This window comes from Vicia villosa, unplaced genomic scaffold (assembly GCF_029867415.1).
Source record: "Vicia villosa cultivar HV-30 ecotype Madison, WI unplaced genomic scaffold, Vvil1.0 ctg.000779F_1_1, whole genome shotgun sequence".
Classification (NCBI taxonomy): domain Eukaryota; kingdom Viridiplantae; phylum Streptophyta; class Magnoliopsida; order Fabales; family Fabaceae; genus Vicia; species Vicia villosa.
The window spans coordinates 221,579-242,503 of record NW_026705348.1 but is presented as its reverse complement, the minus strand read 5'-3'; the positions used below and the strand labels follow the sequence as shown (position 1 = coordinate 242,503).

Genomic DNA, 20,925 nt, shown 5'->3' with positions numbered 1-20,925 from the left:
TGTACCCAACAGAATCATTATTGATAATGATTCCAACTTGAAAAATAAGATGATGAAAGAGTTGTGTGATGAATTCAAGATTAAGCATCACAATTCTTCTCCCTATCGACCAAATATGAATGGTGAGGTAGAGGCAACTAATAAGAATATTAAGAAGATTGTCCAAAAGATGGTTGTGACTTTCAAGGAATGGCATGAAATGTTCCCGCTTACTACAATGGGTATCATACTTGAGTTCGCACTTCAATAGGGGCAACTCCCTTCTCTTTGGTATATGGTGTAGAATTTGTACTCTCGATAGAGGTTGAAATTTCCTCCATGAGAATTCTAATGGAAGCCAAGTTATCATAAGCTGAATGGTGTCAAGTTACATATGATCAACTGAATCTTATTGAAGAAAAGGGAATGACCGCTTTGTGTCATGGTCAGCTATACCAAGAAAGAATGAAGAGAGCGTTTGAAAAAAAGGTTAGACCTAGAAGATTCAAAGAAGGCGATCTCGTGCTCAAGAAGATATCATCTTTTCAACCAGATCCTAGGGGAAAATGGACTCCCAATTATGAAGGCCCATATGTTGTTAAGAGAGCCTTCGCAGGCGATGCTATGACTCTCATCACTATGATCGATGACGAATTTCCGCATCCCATGAATGCCGATGTGGTCAAGAAATACTTCGCCAAAAGAAAAAGAAAAGAAGAAAGCTCGCTAAGTTGAAACTTGAAAGGGCGACTTAGGCAAAAATGAGAGTCTCGGTGGACTGAAAACCCGAAAGGACGGTCCAGGAAAAAAATTATAGACATAAAAAGAAATCATTTCTCCCGATAGATTGAAAAACTTGTAAAGACAATCTATGAAAAAGTTAGGGATTATGGCAAGTAATCACATCTGGTATAACCTGACCATCCTCAAGATGATTTCTAGAGACTTTCATCAGAAGTTAGCATACGCCCGATATTCAAAGTTGTTAGGGAGAATAGTGATCATTGTATTTTGATGTAACCTTTCCCTTTAAGTTACAATTTTCTAAACTTTATATTACTCCATGGAAACATGCCGTTCGCAAACTACCATCCCATGACTAAAATTTGAGCCTTATCTCATTTCTTAGAATTCTTATTTTTATTCTATTTTTACAAGATTGTTGTTAAAATTAAAAAGGTTTGAAATAAAGTTAAAATCACCTTTTCAAAAAATGATGATAAAAAAGACAAAACGTTTTGTTAGAACCCGTGAATACGAAAGGAAATGTTGACCTTGGTCCCCAAGGAAGTTAGTCCTCGAAGTGTGAAACCAAGCACCAATGGATGTTATTCTCGTGAAGCAGCTAGGTCTTGATACAAGTGTCTCCAGCCAAATGCAGGTTTTCTTCTCGGAATGTGTTCCTTTTCAACGAGTTTTCTTCTCGGACTGAATCTACGTGATGTTAAAGATTGATTAAAGTGTTCTTTTTCCCTAGAGGGGTTATGCCTCTACAACAATTGTGACCAACGATTGGCCGAGTACCTGGTTATACCCCAATGTTGTCATCCCCAATGTTGTCATCTCTGTTATATATGTCTATTTTGTTAGCATATGCATAACATTCATTCATCTATTCATATTTCCTTTACATACGTGTGCATTGTTCGCATTATTTTGATATAAGGAAATTTTTTTATGATTAACCCCAAGTGATGTCTTTACTTTTTTCATTTAAGCGTTAGCTTTAAGCAGAAAGACCAATATCCTTGTGTTTCCCCAATGAGTTTGTTCCACGTGTGAAGATTTTATTTCAGATTATTCATCTATCTCAGGATAAGATGAACCGCCATTTTGAGCTCAGTCCTCAGTGGGAAGTGTCTTATTTGGATGTCTCTCTCCAATTCCATTTTGGATTCAACTATGTCTCCATCAGATATGATTATTTGGATCAGCAAATCCTTGATTGAAATGAAGACTTGGTCTCCTCAACAAGAACCTGTTTATGGTTCTTCAGAAAGTTGGATTTATATCCCTGACATTTGATATTGCAATTATTTTCAAATTTATTACCCGGAAGCAAGAAATGGTCTCTTTATATGAGAAAACTTTTATGTCCAAGATTCCTTCCTAAAACAAGATGACAACCTCTACGGAGCAATCAAATTAATTCTGGTGAAGAAACTTGTGGACGATTTGTCTCTCCAGTGTCAGAGACAGTTCAAGATAAAATTCTTTCCAATGGATGGTTAGCATTATCAAGATAATGAAGACAGTTCATTGAAGAATATGGTAGTTATCCTTATGGATGGTAGTCTCTCCAGCGACAGAGAGAGTCTATAATGAAGTTTGTTCTTTCCCAATAAATGATGAGTCCCTCCAGCGTCAAGAACAGTTTATTATGGAGCTCAATGTTTTCCTTCTCCTTAAACATGTATGTCTCTCCAGTGATAGAGATAGCCCATAGACGAAGTTTATTTTCCCCAATGAGTAGTGAGTCTTTCCAACGTCAGAGACAACTCATGGTGAAGATTATCATTGTTATCATAGAATCCATAACATGCCCCTGTTGTTACGAGAGAATCCGTAATTGAATTACTTTGTTATGAGCGAATAAAAAAATCCTTAGAAACATTATTATGAGAGAATCCGTAACTTGGTATTGTGTTATAAGTGAAGCCATAACCACTTCTTTATGTTGAGGAGATTATTGTGTGCATCTGGTTAATTCTGTGAGAATTCTGAAATTGCCAAGTCTGTTGCAATGTTTTCCCCATAAATGGTCTATCTCTCCATTATCAGAAGTAGTCCATAGTAATGATTAGTCTTTCCAATGTCAGAGACAGTTCGCTGAAAATCTTGATATGTATCTCAAGTAAATTTGGTCCCTTTCTTCCTAATCAGGATTAGCGATGTTGGTTACCCATTTATTCTCTTTAAAAATAAAAATAAAAACTTGTGCTCATATCATATATGTGGGCTCTCAGAGTCCAAATTGTGATATTGTTTATTTAAGTCCCTCCTACCGCACTGAGACGAAGATTCCAATCTTCCCCTCGCGTGCGGGTAGAAGAAACTTAAATAGGGGCAGCTGTTGTATCCCAAATTTTGACCCTGAGATCCCACCTCATTTTAAAAATAGTGTGATCATCATTATCATCATTCACAATCATGCATGGATAATTTAGTAACCAAAAATACCAAGAATACTATTTCTTGTTTGTTGCTTGTTTGTTGCTTGTTTCACAAAATAGGTGACTAATCAAGAACACCATAGCAATTAGGGTTTTGAGACTCACCAAGAAGCTAAAGCATTATCATGTGCTCAAGTGATTCTTTTCATCAATATTAAAGTCTAAGTGTGGCTCAATTCAAGATCAACAACTTCCAATTTCATTTGGCACACAAATTAGGGTTTTTGACCTAATTCGTCTGGAAGGTTGACTTTTAATCAGGACATGACTCGATAGCTCAAATCATGAGTCAAGGATCTTCAATGCCTCATTATAATCCACTCACATCATTCATTTGTTTGGAAGAGCCTGATTTTATTGATATCTACAAGAATGCAGGTCATTTGGAAAAAGTCAACTATTCAAGACTGCCTTTGACTTTTTGGAAATTTGGTGAACCATAGATTTTTGAAGATCAAAATCATGAATATATGATTATTGAATTCATTTGATCAAGAAAAATCAAGAAAATAAATCAAGAATAAAAAAGTCAACAAAAATCAAAGTAGGAAAACCTAAATGAGTTGACTTGCTTCCTACGCCAATGTTACTCCGCAAGTAGTAGTAAGGTTTATCAAGAAAAATCTTATCTGTAGGAATGATGTACCGAACAGAATCATTACTCATAATGGTTCCAACTTGAACAATAAGATGATTAAAGAGTTGTGTGATAATTCCAGATTGAGCATCACAATTCTTCTCCCTATCGACCAAAGATGAATGGTACGGTAGAGGTGTCTAACAAGAATATTAAGAAGATTGTCCAAAAGATGAACGTGACTTACAAGGACTGACATGAAATTATCCCGCTTGCTACAATAGGTATCCTACTTCAGTTTACATTTCAATAGGGGTAACTCTCTTCTCCTTGGTATATGGCATGAAAGTTGTACTCCCGATAGAGGTTGAAATTTCCTCCATGAGAGTTCTAATGGAAGCCAAATCATCAAAAGCTGAATGGTGTCTAGCCAGATATGATCAGGTGAATCTTATTGAAGAAAAGAGAATGACCGCTATGTGTCATGGTCAGCTATACCAAGAAAGAATGAAGAGAGCATTTGACAAAAAGGTTAGACCTCGAATGTTGTGAATTCAATGCCAAGAACAAAGTATAAAACAAGGAAGAATAAAGGACAAGGAAGAAGAGGAACACAAGAATTGATTATAACTGCTATTCTTTCACTTTCTCTTAAAACAAGATTACAAGTTTACAAGAATAACAAATAACCTCTCTCACCCTAAATTAGGATTTGCAGCTTAGCAATGATGAGAGACTAGTATGCTATTTATAATAAAACCTAACATACTAACTAATGGGCTTTTTCAGCAAGGCCCATTACACAAGCCAACTTAATAAACAAGCTAACTTAACAAATTAGGGTTTAAACACTAAAACCTAATTTAACATGCTAACAACCCTAGCATCTTCGACATCTGCATGCTAGACCCATCTTCGACTACAGCATGCACACTTCGACACCAGCATGTGAACAATCCTTCGACATCATGCTTAACTCTGTCGAACTGTCGAACCAAGAAGCTACCCTTCGACAATACTAGAGTTCGATCCAATATCTCACAAATCTCCACCTTGGACCTAACTCTACAACGTCAAGGAACAAACTAGCTTTCTTCATGCAGCTTTATCAACTGCATACAGTGGAAAAACTTGCAGCTCGGCAATGTCTTGGTGATCATATCAGCAGCATTGTCTTCAGTCGAAACCTTCAGCACTTGGACTTCTCCACGCTCGATTACTCCTCTGACGAAATGCAGCCTCACATCAATGTGCTTAGTTCGCTCATGATAGGCTGAATTCTTAGACAGGTGTATTGCACATTGACTATCACATTTAACAGTGATACCTCGACCTTGAAGTTTCAGCTCCTTCGCAAAACCTTCAAGCCACAATGCTTCTTTCACAGCTTCAGTTAGGGCAATATACTCCGCTTCAGTGGTTGATAGAGCAACAACCTTCTGAAGTGTTGCTTTCCAACTAATTGCAGTGCCAAACATAGTGAAAACATATCCAGAAATAGATTTTCTGGAATCCATACAACCTGCATAATCAGAGTCGACATATCCTTCTATTACTGCTTTACTATCTTCACCCAAGGCTCCACCATAAATTAGGACTCTATTCAGAGACCCATTTATGTACCTTAAAATCCACTTCAATGCTTGCCAGTAAGCCTTTCCAGGATTCGCCATGTACCTGCTTACAAGACTGACTGCATAAGCTATGTCGGGTCTAGTACAAACCATAGCATACATCAAAGAACCAACTATATTAGCATACGGAATGCTATTCATATAGGCTCTTTCGACATCAGTACTAGGACACTGAATAATACTCAGCTTGAATTGAGGGTTTGTTGGAGTCACAACTGGCTTCGAATTCGACATACCAAACATTTCAAGAATCTTCCGTAGATATGCCTTTTGAGATAAGCATAACTTCGACTTCTTTCTATCTCTTCGAATGTCAATTCCAAGAATCCTGGAAGCAGCTCACAGATCCTTCATATCGAACTCCTTATTGAGTTCAGCCTTCACCCTCGTCACATCTTCAACATTGTTGCTTGGTATGAGAATATCATCCACATAAAGCAACAAAATAACAAATGAATTACCAGGTCAAAATCTGAAGTAAACGCAGTGGTTGAACTGACTTCTAATGAAACTTATGCGTGCCATGAACTTGTCGACTCTCCTATTCCACTGTCGAGGAGATTGTTTCAGCCCATACAAAGATCTCTTTAACTTGCACACATAATCTTCCTTCCCCTTTTCGACATACCCTTCAGGTTGCCTCATCAGGATCGTTTCATCTAAATCACCATACAAGAACGCAGTCTTCACATCCATCTGTTCCAGTTCAAGATCGAACTGTGCCACCATGGCAAGCAACATTCGAATGGACCTATGCTTCACAACAGGAGAAAACACATCATTGAAGTCGACACCTTCTTTCTGAGTGAAACCCCTTGCAACTAACCTTGCCTTGTATCTTTTCGACGTCACTCCTTCAATTCCTTCCTTAACTTTGAAAATCCATTTACAGCTGACTAACCTTGCCCCAGCAGGTTTCTTGATCAGTTCCCAGGTATGATTATCATGAAGAGATTTTATCTCATCATCCATGGCCTTCAGCCATTCAGTCTTATTTCGACTCCCCATAACTTCCTTATAGTCTCTAGGTTCTTCGTCTAGAACCTCACTTGCAGAGATTAAGGCATAAGCTATAAGATCTGCATATCCAAGTCTTTGAGGTGGCTTGATGACTCTTCTCGACCTATTTCTCGACAATAGGTAGTCATCGTCAGTTTCCTCAACTTCAGCATCTTCTGCTTCTTCTTCGACTTCATCTGGGATATGCAATTCAGCATCAACATGCTCCACCTCAACAGGAATCTCTACCTGTTCCAGCTCTTCGTCAGATGTTTCTGTACTTCGACCAACATCATCAGTTTTCTTAAAAGCCTTTTCAGCTTCATTGAAAACTACATCTCGACTGGTGATACACCTCCTGTGACCTGGCTCTAGGCACCATAGCCTATAAGCTTTGACTCCTTCAGGGTATCCCATGAACATGCATTTCAGAGCTCTAGGTTCGACCTTGTCTTGCCTAATGTGAGCATAGGCTACGCAGCCAAATACTCTCAATTTGTCGAGATCTGGTGGATGTCTCGACCAAACTTCTTCAAGTGTCTTCATATCTAACACTGTCGAAGGACATCTGTTTATCAGATATGTTACTCTCGAAACAGCCTCAGCCCAGAACACCTTTGTTAACCCTGCACTAGTCAACATGCATCTGACTCTCTCCAAAATAGTTCGATTAAACCTTTCAGCCAAACCATTTTGCTGTGGAGTACCTGCAGTAGTTCTATGCCTTGCAATACCAGAGGCAGCATAAAAACTGTCGAATGCCTCATTGCAAAATTCAAGGCCATTGTCGGTTCTCAACCTCTTGACCTTTCTGCCAGTCTGATTTTCAACCAGAGTCTTCCAACTTTTGAAATTCTCAAAAGTTTCATCCTTAGTCTTCTGGATGAATACCCATAATTTTCTGGAATAATCATCTACTATGGATAGAAAATACCTTGCTCCTGAATGTGATGGACACCTTGCAGGCCCCCAAAGATCAGCATGGATGTAATCAAGGGATCCATGTGTTCTTTGTTTGCCTTTGTTGAACTTCACTCTGCAAGATTTTCCAAGTACACAGGGTTCACAAAACTTCAGCTTTTCGACTTTGTCTCCACCAAGCAGATTTTGTTTCCCTAATTCGACCAGACCCCTTTCACTGACATGGCCCAATCTCATGTGCCAGATTTGTGTTTTCGACAAAGGTTTCATGGATGCAACATTTGTCGAACCACTTACAACTTCAGCCTCAAGGGTATACAAGCCTTGTTTCTTCACGCCTCTCAAGACTTCCTTCGAACCCTTCATGACTCTTAGGATACTTTTCTCTCCTTGGAAAACATACCCTTTCTTGTCGAATTCACCAAGAGAAAGCATATTTCTCTTCAAATCAGGAACATACCTGACTTCAGTCAACAACCTTATTGACTCATCATGGAGCTTGAATCTCATAGATCCAACACCTGCAATCTTGCAAGCCTTGTTATTTCCCAGCAATACTGATCCACCATCTTGATCACATAATTCCTCGAACAAGTCTTTGTTTGGAGTCATGTGCCAAGTGCAACCTGAATCCATAATCCACTCCTTCTTAGAGTCACTGCTTGAAACCACAAGAACATCAGATGATTCGAAATCATCTTGAACAATGGCAGCGTTGCCATTATCCTTACCTCCATGATATTTCAAGCGTTCAGGGCACACCTTTCTTGTGTGACCCTCCTTCTTACAATGGTAGCATCGAATGCCAGATGCTTCGCCACTGTAAGTCTTCGACTGGCTTTTGCCTTTCTTCTTGTCGAACTTACCATCCTTTCGTAAGAGTTTTCCTTTAACGGCCAAACCTTCACCAACAGTCGAATGTTTATGCTCCTTTCGTTCATTCAAGTCCTTAGAGTACAAGGCTGATTGAACTTCTTCAAACGTCAGGGACTCCCTTCCATACAAGAGAGTTTCTTTGAAGTGAGCATGTGATCGAGGCAAAGAACACAATAGTAACAGCGCTTGATCTTCATCATCGATCTTCACATCGATATTTTCAAGATCAAGAATCAGCTTGTTGAACATATCCAATTGCTTAGTCAATACTTTGTCTTCAATCATCTTGAATGAATACAAAGCTTGCTTCAGGTATAGTCGATTTACCAACGATTTGGTCATATACAAACTTTCAAGTTTCACCCATAACCCTGATGCCGTTGTCTCCTTTGATACCTGTCGGAGAACCTTATCACCAAGGCTCAACAAAATTGCGCTGTGTGCTTTCTCGATCATATTCGTCTTCTCCACTGCCGTCAATTCTGCATTCAGGGCTGCCTCTCCCTTCAATGCTTCCAAACAACCCTGCTGAACCAGTAGAGCTTTCATCTTCAAGCGCCACAGACCGAAATCATTCACTCCGGTGAACTTTTCAATCTCATACTTTGTTGAAGGCATCTTCTTGATAACACGAAAATGTATCACATATTTGGCTTGATTTACATATATTATTTCCCTATTTTATCTTAATTATGTTGCATTATTACGGTATTATGCCGGTATTTTCTATGTTTTCAGGTTTTTACAATTTACAGGGCATGTTTGAAGAAAGTCGCAAAATTGGAGAAGAATCGAGCTTAAAACCATAAAAAAGAGAAGAAATGAAGACATATATATATATATAAATATATATAAATATATATATATATATATATATATATATATATATATATATATATATATATATAAAATGTGGGCCCATGCCACATTATGAAAGTGACAACGGTCACTTATTATATATATGTGAACAGAATGTGACATTAGTCACATTTGTGTAATTGTCACATTTGTGTGACGTTGGCAGCTTGGAAAATGGAGACGTCCGTCTCCTACATATTAGGGGGCCATGTCTCCTCAAGAGACGCTCGTCTCCTCCCACTAGGTCCACTTGAGACGCACGTCTCAAGTCTGTTTTGAAATTGGAGAATTTCACGCCGCAACGTACTTCTGCAGAGTCATTAATGTGCTACATTTTAGGAGAAAAAAGGGGACCAGCTAGAACGAGCAGTTACCACAAAGAGCACTATATAAAGAATCAGCTATTCACGTAAAAGGGGTTGGACCATGCTTAGTCCCAGCCATAGCTTTCAGTATTATTTTCATTCCAGCATTTTACTCTTCCAGTAATTGTTTTTAATTCTAGTTCATCTTTTCTCACAATAATTTCTACACCGGAAATTATTGTGAACCTTTAACGGATCTAACCTTACGTTAGATTCAGTTTTTATTTCCTTGTTTAATTTACGCCGAATAATTTCTCAAGAACAATCCAACCAACCTGTGGTGGAAGTTCAAGTGCTCCAAGATTCAAGTTTTATTTCAGATTTATATTATTCAAGTTTATTATTTACCGCCTTTATTTATTTTTATTGCATGATATATTATATGCCAATTAATATGCCCAATATTATGAACCGAATTTATTTATGCATGTTTAACCATATTAATATGTCTGGCTAATTTATTTAGATGTTGGTATGTAAAGTAATTTAACCGTAGGGATCCGAAATAAATTGGCTTAATTATGTTTTATTAAATGTCACTTGTTTTTGGTTTGTATGTCTAATTTAATTAGTAAGTCTTAAAACCAATAGAGCGAAAGTTTGAGGGGTTAAGACGGTCAAAGGTTAAAATCAATAGAGCGAAAGTTTGAGATCTTTAACTGGATAGTAGACATAGGACATTAGTTTTAAGGATGGCGAAAGCGTATTAAAACTAATTAGAACTTATTTATTTTCAAAAAGTGTTTTTACACCCGCGCGGGATGGAGAAAGCGTACGTTAGGGATATTAGCATGTTCCGAGTCAACAGAGCGAGAGTTTGAGATTAGGAGATTTAAATAGATAACGACTTCATAAAACAAGCATTTTATTAACTATGTTGTTTTCAAAAAGCTTTTCTAAATCTAATGGGATGGCGAAAGCGTACATTAAGAGTTAGGATAGTAGTCTAAATCAACAGAGCGACAGTTTGAGAGGAGGACTTTTAATCAATAGAATTAATAAAGATCTTTAATTGAATTAACAACATAGCCAATGGACCTTCGGATCACCTAAGTTAGATGAAATACATACTGATATCCGTTTGTTATTATATTTTATTTAGATTTAGGACTTTAGTTTCCCCATTTATAAAAAACCCAAATATCATTAGCCTTAGCTTTACATAGTAACTTTAGATAACGGTAGGTCGATTTATAGTCCCTGTGGATTCGATATCTTTTAAAACTACACGACACGACTGTGCACTTGCAGTTATCCCGACTAATAGACACGTAAAGTCGCGATCACTTCTCCACGCTCACCGCACCAATTTGTTGTGAATTCAATGCCAAGAACAAAGTATAAAACAAGGAAGAATAAAGGACAAGGAAGAAGAGGAACACAAGAATTGGTTATAACTGCTATTCTTTCACTTTCTCTTAAAACAAGATTACAAGTTTACAAGAATAACAAATAACCTCTCTCACCCTAAATTAGGATTTGCAGCTTAGCAATGATGAGAGACTAGTATGCTATTTATAATAAAACCTAACATACTAACTAATGGGCTTTTTCAGCAAGGCCCATTACACAAGCTAACTTAATAAACAAGCTAACTTAACAAATTAGGGTTTAAACACTAAAACCTAATTTAACATGCTAACAACCCTAGCATCTTCGACATCTGCATGCTAGACCCATCTTCGACTACAGCATGCACACTTCGACACCAGCATGTGAACAATCCTTCGACTTCATGCTTAACTCTGTCGAACTGTCGAACCAAGAAGCTACCCTTCGACAATACTAGAGTTCGATCCAATATCTCACATCGAAGATTCAAAGAAGGTGATCTCGTACTCAAGAAGATATCATCTTTTCAACCAGATCCCAAGGGCAAATGGACTCCTAATCATGAAGGCCCATATGTTGTTAAGAGAACCTTCTAAGGCGGTGTTATGGCTCTTATGACTATGGATGATGAAGAATTTTCGTGTCCCGTGAATGCCGATGTGGTCAAGAAATACTTCGCCTAAAGAAAGAGAAAAGAAAAGAAGTCCGCTAAGTTGAAAACTTGAAAGGGCGACTCAGGAAAAATGAGCGTCTCGGTGGACTGAAAACCCGAAAGAGCGGTCCAGGAAAAAAATTAGAGGCATAAATAGAAATGATCATCCCAATAGATTGAAAAACCTGCACATGCAATCTAAGCAAAAGTTAGGGATTATGGCAAGTAACCACATCTGGTATAACCTAACCATCCTGAAGATGCTTTCTGAAGACTTTCAACAGACATCAGCATACGCCCGATATTCAAAGTTGTTAGGGAGAATAGTAATCATTATATTTTGTAATACTCCAGTGAATCATGCCGTTTGCAGACTACCATCCCATTAAGAAAATTTGAGCCTTATCTCATTTCTTGAAATTCTTATTTTTATTCTTTTTTACAAGATTGCTGTTAAAATTAAGGTCTGAAATAATAAGAGATAACTACAAGAATTTACTTTGATATATCATTTTATTTTCCTCATCCCCTTTTATGCTTTTAACTGCCAATATGTGTATGCAAAGAGGTCGTCTTCTTATCTGAATTTTCGATTTTGTCGTTAATTGTAGATTATGAGTTGTCTTTTAAAGTTTGACAATCTAAATAGTTTACTTTGATTTAATGTACATGTTTTGTTTGAAATCACGGTGTTAAAAAATTATAAAACTAACAAAACTAGTTATTTTTTCCTCCTTAAGACGTGTCTTTATCAAATTTTATTTTCTTACAATTTGAATTAACATTAGTGTACTTTTTAAATAAAAGGAAGAATGCAAGTACAATATAATTTATCAAAAATTGAAGATATTGCTCATTTATTTAAAGATCCATTATATATATATATATATATATATATATATATATATATATATATATATATATATATATATATATATATATATATATATATATATATATATATATATATATATATATAAAAGTGACGTGAAAATCACGTCACAAAGTGAAAAAATAGATCACAAACTCTTTTTGAATGTGAATGTTTTTGTTATGAATAATAGTAAATGGATGTGGATGTTCATTTACTCAATTTTCTATACTTTTTTTAATATATATGAATTAATTTTCTAACTTTTGTGTATTCTTTAACTTAATGTTTGTTTACTGGTCATGTACTATAAATATGGTTCATGTTGCAATGCTAAGTGGACTTGAAGATAATAATACAAGATTACTTTCTCTCCTCTTCTGTCATTAATCTCTTATTCATCTCTATATTATTTTGGTTAATTTCATAAGACGTTATCATCACGAAACAATCAAATAGATTTTTCTTTGTTTGTTTTAGTTCCATAAAATATATTAGTTATTCATCCTATTATACCTTATTTGTTCGGATAACATCAATCGTGATTTACAACTATTCCAAAAATATTGTAAGAATAATATTAAAATATTCCAGTAAGATTTCATAAAGTATATTTTGTTGTATCGATATAAAAATTTATAATTTGTAATATGCTTAAAAAGATTGTCATTCTAGAATGATGATACAAATAATTTTAACGCATCATAGAAAGATGATTGTATTTTTTAGATCATTGTTTATTGAAAATTATCTATATAGTTCCTGAAGAACTTATCAAGCATCCCTGAAGGATAACAAAACCAATTATTTATATAATTTCTGAAGAACTTATCAAGCACTCCTAAAGGATAGTAAAATAAATTAATTATATGATGATATAATTTTAGTGATATGATTTTGTATGATTTTAATAATTTTATGATAATATGTTAATGAGATATTATTATATTGGTTTTGAATATATTGTCAACCATTACACAAATTAGATTTAGTTCTTGATGCTCTAAAATTAGGATGATCAATGTTGTATTTGTGTCCGAGTTGTAACATCTAATAATAAACAAAGTCTTGTTGATATAATTTCTTTATATCATATAAATATTGATATTTTAACAAAAGAAATTAAGGTAACAAGAGAATTGAGACATTGATTACTAGAGGAGAAAATAAAAGGTCAGCTTCGAGACTGTAAGAGTCAGATATGATATGATGCGAATAATTAATATTGAAGAATCAGAAGTTTCTTCGATCTAGTAGATTTTGGTATGTTTCTAGTGAAAATTAAAAATCAGAGAAATTGAGTTTTTCATGACATTAATTATTGCATTGACCAAAATGTCATGCAAAATATTTACTGTCTACACACAACCAGAAGTTTTTGAAATTGTTATCTCAGACAACAATCTCATTTTTTGAATTTTTTTCTTTCTAGAAATTTATTTATAAGTATCACATATTGTTAAAAATTGATATCGAACATCTTGTAGCATATGTTTATATATGGAGTTGAAGATCTATTATTTAGACGTCTAAAATTAGCTGTATGATTGATACTTATGAGATTATAACTTATAAATAATGCTTTGGAACATGCAATCTACATTAAAATATTTATTCGCATCAAGCCAACAAGATAATATATCTTAATCCTCCTTTAAATTACAATTTATTCTAGTACTTCTCATCTAAGTGAACATTTGGATGTGTTGTGTATATTCCAATTGCTCCAATGTAATACATTAAGATGAATCATGAAAGAATATTGAAAAATTACAATTGATATGAATCCCAATTTTGAGGATATAATTTGAGCAAATAATAAAATACTTGATTGCAGTCCAATAGGCTGATTATCACTTAATTAATTACTTTTCTCAATATTAAGGTTAGGGTATAAGAAGCTGAAATCATGATTGAGAAGTTCAAATGAAAATTTTTAAATTTTGATCCCTGTACAAACCAATATGAACCAGAAATTCAAAATAATATTCATTTGTATATTTTATACTACCAATTACAACTGCTAATACTACAACCAAAATGGATTCTCTTGATAGACAATCTTATATTGCAATTAAATTTAAACCGTGCATGAAGAATTGTAGGAAAGTAAGTTTCAATATTAACAAATGTAAACCCGAAGTTTACAAATAATAATAAATTTGTAATTTGGCATGACCAGTTGGGCTATATTATGATGCAAAAAATGATTGAAAACTCATGTGGTCTTAAATTAAATAGTCAGGAAAGTATTCAATCAAATAAGTTCTCATGCAGCTCTTGCTCGAAAGGGAAGTTGATAATTTAGCCATCACCAATAAAAATTGGAAATGAATTTGTCAATTCTTTAGAGCGTATACATGGTAATATTTGTGGGTCAATACACCCATCATGGGGATCATTAAGATATTTTATGGTTTTAGTTGAAGCATCAACTACCTAGTTACATGTTTGTTTGTTGTCAACTCGCAACTAGTCGTTTGTGAGATTGATAGCTCAACTCATTTGAAAAGATCTTATTTCCCTGATTATCCTATCAAGAAAACACGTCTTGACAATGTTGCAGAATTTCCATCTTAAGCATTTAACTAGTATTGTATGTCTATTGGAATTGACTTTGGACATCCAGTAGCACGTGTTCATGCACAAAATGAACTTGCATAATCATTTATTAAACGTATAAAATTATTTGCAAGACCAATTATTATGAGATGCAAACTCCCAGTTTCTGCTTGGGGACATGCAATTTCGCTTGCTGCAACATTGATTCATATCAGGCCAACAACACTACAAAAAAAAAAGTCTCCTGCCACGGCCAAGAAACCGAGGCTATATGTAAAATAACCGTGGCGTAACTCCAAGGCCACGGTTTGGCCACGAAAATCCAACTGTGGGATATGCGGGCGTCGCCTAAAGTATAGTCCACTGTTTTTTGGTATATACCACGTTTTTTTGACATTCGTGGCTTTCATAGGCCACAGTTTAGGTAGTTTGATTAAGGCCACGGTTTATATTTGCCATGATTACAGAACTGTGGCCATATGGTAAAACCATGGTTTCAATTTAACGTTTAGCATTCAGTTTTGGTTCAAGGTATAGCCACGGTTTGGTTATGACCACAGATTTAAAACCGTGGTTATATTTTATGCATTCTAAACCATTAATCTTGCCACGGTTTATTTCTGTATCATTACATATATATATATATATATATATATATATATATATATATATATATATATATATATATATATATATATATATATATATATATATATATATATATATATATATATAGGCCATTATTTGAAGAAAGCTAAAGTTCTCTATATAAGAATCATTATCTATGTCAAAATTATATTAAATCATCAAATTAAGATGCTTTGCAATACTCTTTCATAAATTTCCTGCAACCACCCTTTCAATTCAAACCATTCCTAAACCATAACACATTAGTGTCTTATCTATATACATTACATGCATATCATAATCTATATACATTACATGTATATCAGAAGTCAATATTCAATTTCAAGAAAACTGAAATTGTCACTAACAGTGACAAAATGATGCCATAGTTCTCAAATCTTCATTTTCGTGAAACTGAAATCTTTCCATGGCTTCAATCCCATCTTCTTGTTCTATAAGCTTTGGGCCCTTTCCATTTGGCATCCCTCTCAGGACCTACATAAACAATAAATCATAAACAAACCAGGGTTTAGATCTCAAAGGACATGATTACACAAAAAAATGAACTGATCTAGTTATAATCTATGAAGAAATTATTTATACAACCATTGAAATCTCTTACCAGTTCTATGAACTAAAGCCCTAGCCTAGCAGCTTCAATATCAGCAGATCTAACCAAATCAATAAAACCTGCCAAACATCCTTTTTCAACAAGTGAAACCAGATGCTCTAGGATTAGACTTGGCTTCTCATTGCCTTTAGTTGGGGAAACACAAAGGTTTCCCAATATGTAAGCAACTTCCTTTCTTATATCAAACGGTGCGGCGGAAAGAAGGTGCAATAGCAAAGACACTGCCTCACTAGAATATATCAACTGCTTGTGCTGAACAAAACCAGCAGCTATATTAGACAACACCCAAGCTGCTTCCTGCACAAGATAAGAAAAATCCCATGTCCAGCTTAATCCAATTTTTTTTCAAATCCGATATTGAATTCTATACCTTTTTTTTTCCAATTATATACCTTCTTTAAGACCCTTTGTTCACTTTTCAGACATTTTATCAAGACTTGTATGGCAGTATCTGAAATTGTCATTATATAATAAGATGAAAGAAATTGACCCATACTGTTTGATTAAAATGTGTGTATTTAACTTAGCAAGTATTGAAAAAAATACTAGCTTGTAACTTCAAGTATAGGTACAAGAACGACATAACTTGCATGGGAATCACCAGCAACGAGATTACCTAAACTTTGCAAAACCTATAGGGATTTCCCATTGTTATAAGAAACAACAGATCAATGCAAATAACATGAGCATTATGTTTCGTGAGCACTGGTATACGTTAAGATGTAGAAAAGTACATCTTTACAACAAATCCAACATTGAGCTCTAATACTAGCTGATAGATGCAGGTTCAAATAGGAGAAAGAAAGAAAAATTAAAACATGGTTTTATTGATGAAACCTCCCTTAACCCCATACCAGTGATGAGCCATAGTTAGGAAGATAAACACAGGCTATTGATATTCCTCTCAGGAATTCGAGAGCCTCAGACCTCTTCCATCCCACCAAAACAAATTCTAACTATCCAGAGTCCTAATCTTCTCCCGTTCACCCTTGATAGCCTATTTCTGCCAATTTCTTGTAGAACTCCAACAAACTACTCCAAACTATTTTAACTTCCTCAACTAACAAAATTCAACCTGATTGGACTTACCTGACGATTTATTCAAATATACTTTATAAATTGGCATGTCTGTAAATTTTATTTTTTGATAATTGCATTGTGCTTTTTCTACAAAACAACAGAGCAAATAGTTTAAATACATGAAATAAATTAACTGCAGTAGCATTTTAAACAATATAAGTTAAGAGTAAAAGGTAGGAGTCATATGCAGACATGCACAGTAGAACCTGTGGTCTAGAAGCTTGAGTAGATTTTTTTGTTCCTCAAGTGCTTCATCAATTCTCAGGACAACTGCTCTAGCACTCTCGATTTCTGCACAAGCAAAAGACTTCTCTTGATTAACCAACTTTATATGTCAACTTAGCAGCCGCAGACAAGTTCTTGTCGAATTTACTGGCAAGGTCGCGAAATGAGATACACTTGTTTTGGTCTAATAAATTGGAAGCTTCTTTTTCAATAACATCTTTCAAAGAAGGACCGTGGATATCCTCAGCAGGCTCTTGAAAAACTTGATGATCAGCTCCTAGTTTATACTTTGGAAAACTATTAGAAATGAAACTCACATAAGTCGAAACAGGTGGAACCGCTTCCATTGGCATCTTAGTTTCAATTTCAGGACTAATCTTTGTCATGGTGTCTGCTAAAAGAATAGATGCAACATAGTATCAAACATTCAGTTAAGAACATAAACGAAAATGTACCCTACCTAAGATCAAACTACTAACTATTAACTATTAGTTTAAGAGTATGTAAATGTACGCTACCTGAGGGATAACTCCAATTTCAATAAGAAGAGGACCAAAATGAATCCACCACCAGAGCCAAGTAATCCTCCCACGGTTCCACCTAATATTCCACAGAGAGCACAAAACACAATGTGCAACACAGTCCATTCAATTAAAGCTTCACAAATACATTCCAAATTTCTTGTACTCATCCTCTTCTTTTAACCCTTGTACAATTTCACTGCTTCATAGACAAACACCACTAGCGCAATAGGAAACTAAAACAAAGAAAAACTCATTATGATAAGCTTGGCGCGACTTAGCTTGCGACATCATGGTTTCAGATGCTTCCTTGGCTGCAACGTAATAGCCCGGTTGAGGAAACTTAAGCTAAACTTAACACCATTCAATGATAAGTTTAGTGACAAATTGTACTAATGGAATTGTTGTCATTATCATACCTGTAAGGAGAAAAGGGTCCAATACCATACACTGCAGACCTTAACGGAATAGATTATTTAAAACAACTCGAAAATTAAACAGACTTGTAAAGTTTCTTAATATGAAATAGTAGAGGAATCTTACCTTAATGATTTGAAGTAGTAGGAAAGAAACCCAAACAACCATAAAACTAAAATCCTTTTCCACTTAAGTTTAGAACAAAATATTTGCTATTTTTAGAAAACATAAAAAAAGTTAAGTCAATTTCCTACCTACCAAACAATAAACAAGTGGATGAAAGTTTTATAAGTTTGTATAAACTAAGAAGTTTTAATACCATTGGTGTCTTCTCTTCTCTAGATACCAATGTGTCATACCCTAATTTTTGACCCCCCTGAGATGACATATCTTCAGGCTTTTCATCAGGTCAAAGCAAGTGCCCAGAGCAGTCACTTCTTCATCTGGCATTTAATCGAGGATGTTCAAAGACAAGAAAACTCAGGCAAAGGATCAATCAATAGAAGGATTGGTCTCTAACACAATCATAGGACTCAAAAGCTTCATTTTTATGTTCACCTATGATTGATTAGACACCCAGTCATCTGAGTACAGGTTTACTCAGGTCACCAGACTAGGGTTTTTGAGCCTATCAAGGACTGAAATCAGGGATCACCTTTGGGAAACCCTAAAAAGTTCTAGGAAATCTATTAAAGACTTAAATCATCTTCAAATGATCCATACAATAAGATCCACTGGACATCACACCTCAATTCAAGATCCACAGTCACTAATTTCATCTGGTCGACAATTAGGGTTTTTGACATAATTCATCTGGATAGTTGACTTTTAATCAGGGCATGGATCCAAAACTCAAGACATGATTCAAGAACCTCTAATACCTCAATATAACCCATTTACATCACTCATTTGAGGAGAAGATCTTGATTCCACACAAAAGTCCAAAATCTCACTTTATCTGGAAAAAGTCAACTGTATGGGATCACCTTTGACTTTTAAGATTTTTGGTCAAACCATGACTTTCAAAGATCAATATCATCAATATATGGATATTAAAGTCATTTGACCAAATAAATTCTAGAAGAATCATCAAGGAGCAAAAAGTCGGGAATTAGGGTTTTTAAAGGCATTGTGAGAACTCAAAATTTCACCTACACAACTCAAAAAACTTCCAACATGAAAGTTGTAGATCTTGCAAAATAAAACAACATCTTACAATGCAACTTTTTTCAAGAAATCAATCATTTAAGAGATTTGGAATTTTCAAGCTTTAGGTTATAAAAACTTAGAAATTTTTCTAAGTGTTTTTAACCTAGTTTTCATCCAACTTTGGGCTCATTTTTCACAAATTTCCCAAATGATTCTGAAGAAAATCCAAACTAATGATTTGAAGTAGATGTTTAGGGCTTTCCAAATTGTGCTCAACCTTCCCAAATTCATTTTGAGCTAGGAGTTATGCTTGTTCAAAGTTGGCCTCATGAAGTAAAATTATAGGTCATGCATCATTTTTGAACTTTGCAATTTTGTGCACATGACCTCACTTATGGATGCTACACGACCCATAACACATCTGAAAACATGCCATGCATTCATTTTCACCATGACATAAGAATTGAGGAAGATTCCCAAAACAAGAACATGTGATTATGTAATGATTACATTTGGGAATTTATGGCAAATTGATGAATCACCCAAGGAATCTTCTCACCAACCAATTAGAGCTCACTATGCATCAGAAATGTTCCCTAAGATCAGATAGGATCAATGGATGGGGAGCTGGCTCGAAAATGCAATGATCACTCTTGGATATTCCTTGAAATTTCTTCATGGCTAAGAAACCAAACTCACTTCACTAAGCAAGCTCACTATACACAATTGCTCTGAATTAATTGCCTATAAATAGAGGGCTCTTTCTCATTCAGAAAACACACCAAAGCAACCATAATCCTTGCTTTCTCTTTCTCTTCTCATGCTTATGGTTTTTCAAAGTTCTTTGGCAAGAAGAATCGTTTTCTTCAAACCAGAGCTTCTCTTTGAAAAGTAAGCATTCTAACATCTCAAGGGGGTTCATTTGAGGTGATCCAAGCACCTGAATCACTTCTGTAAGTGGAGGAATGCCATTGTTGCTTTCACTTTGGAGCATTTGCAGTTGGAGGACCACAGAGCAATTCAGAAGGTTCCAAGCAAGGCCAAGCATCCAGGCACATTCCTTAGGGTGTAGTGAAGTTATTCAGATGGTCGCAGCTCATCTGTAACTACAGATTCGTCATCCTCCATGTTCACTTGAAGCTCAAATTGATGGAGTCGGGTAGAGCAATTCAGAAGGTTCGAGGTTACAACAAGCATCCAGTTAGCATCACTGAGTCCCAAGGAAGCTTTTAGGATCATTCATACAAGCCAAGGTGCTCTCTAACATCCTCACGATCTCCATTTTCAGAGGTAAGTTTCTCAACTCCACCTCTTTAATTTGTGCATCTTTTTGGTAAAAACTCAACACCATTTCATTCAGCATCATAAGAGGATTAAAAACCCTCTATCATCAGTCATTTATGCTTCAGTATAGCCATTTAATTTAAATTTCAAATTTTAGGGTTCTTCACGTATTTTAGATAATTCAGTAGATGT

The 20,925-nt window shown here is 35.3% G+C and overlaps 1 long non-coding RNA gene across 4 annotated transcripts; it reads right to left on the bottom strand.

Moving 5' to 3' along the window:
• Positions 1–15,671: 15,671 nt before the first annotated feature.
• On the bottom strand, positions 15,672–18,651 carry LOC131631142 (uncharacterized). Of its 4 annotated transcripts, XR_009292619.1 has the most exons (6): positions 18,620–18,651; positions 18,427–18,512; positions 17,881–18,333; positions 16,450–17,753; positions 16,049–16,354; positions 15,672–15,921 (listed from the first exon to the last, which is right to left on the bottom strand). It is a non-coding gene; the product is annotated as an uncharacterized LOC131631142 (long non-coding RNA). The 4 variants fall into 4 exon arrangements; XR_009292621.1 differs by lacking the exon at positions 18,620–18,651 and having other exon boundaries at positions 16,450–16,508; positions 17,344–17,753; positions 17,881–18,584; XR_009292620.1 differs by lacking the exon at positions 18,620–18,651 and having other exon boundaries at positions 16,450–17,756; positions 17,881–18,588.
• Positions 18,652–20,925: the final 2,274 nt, after the last annotated feature.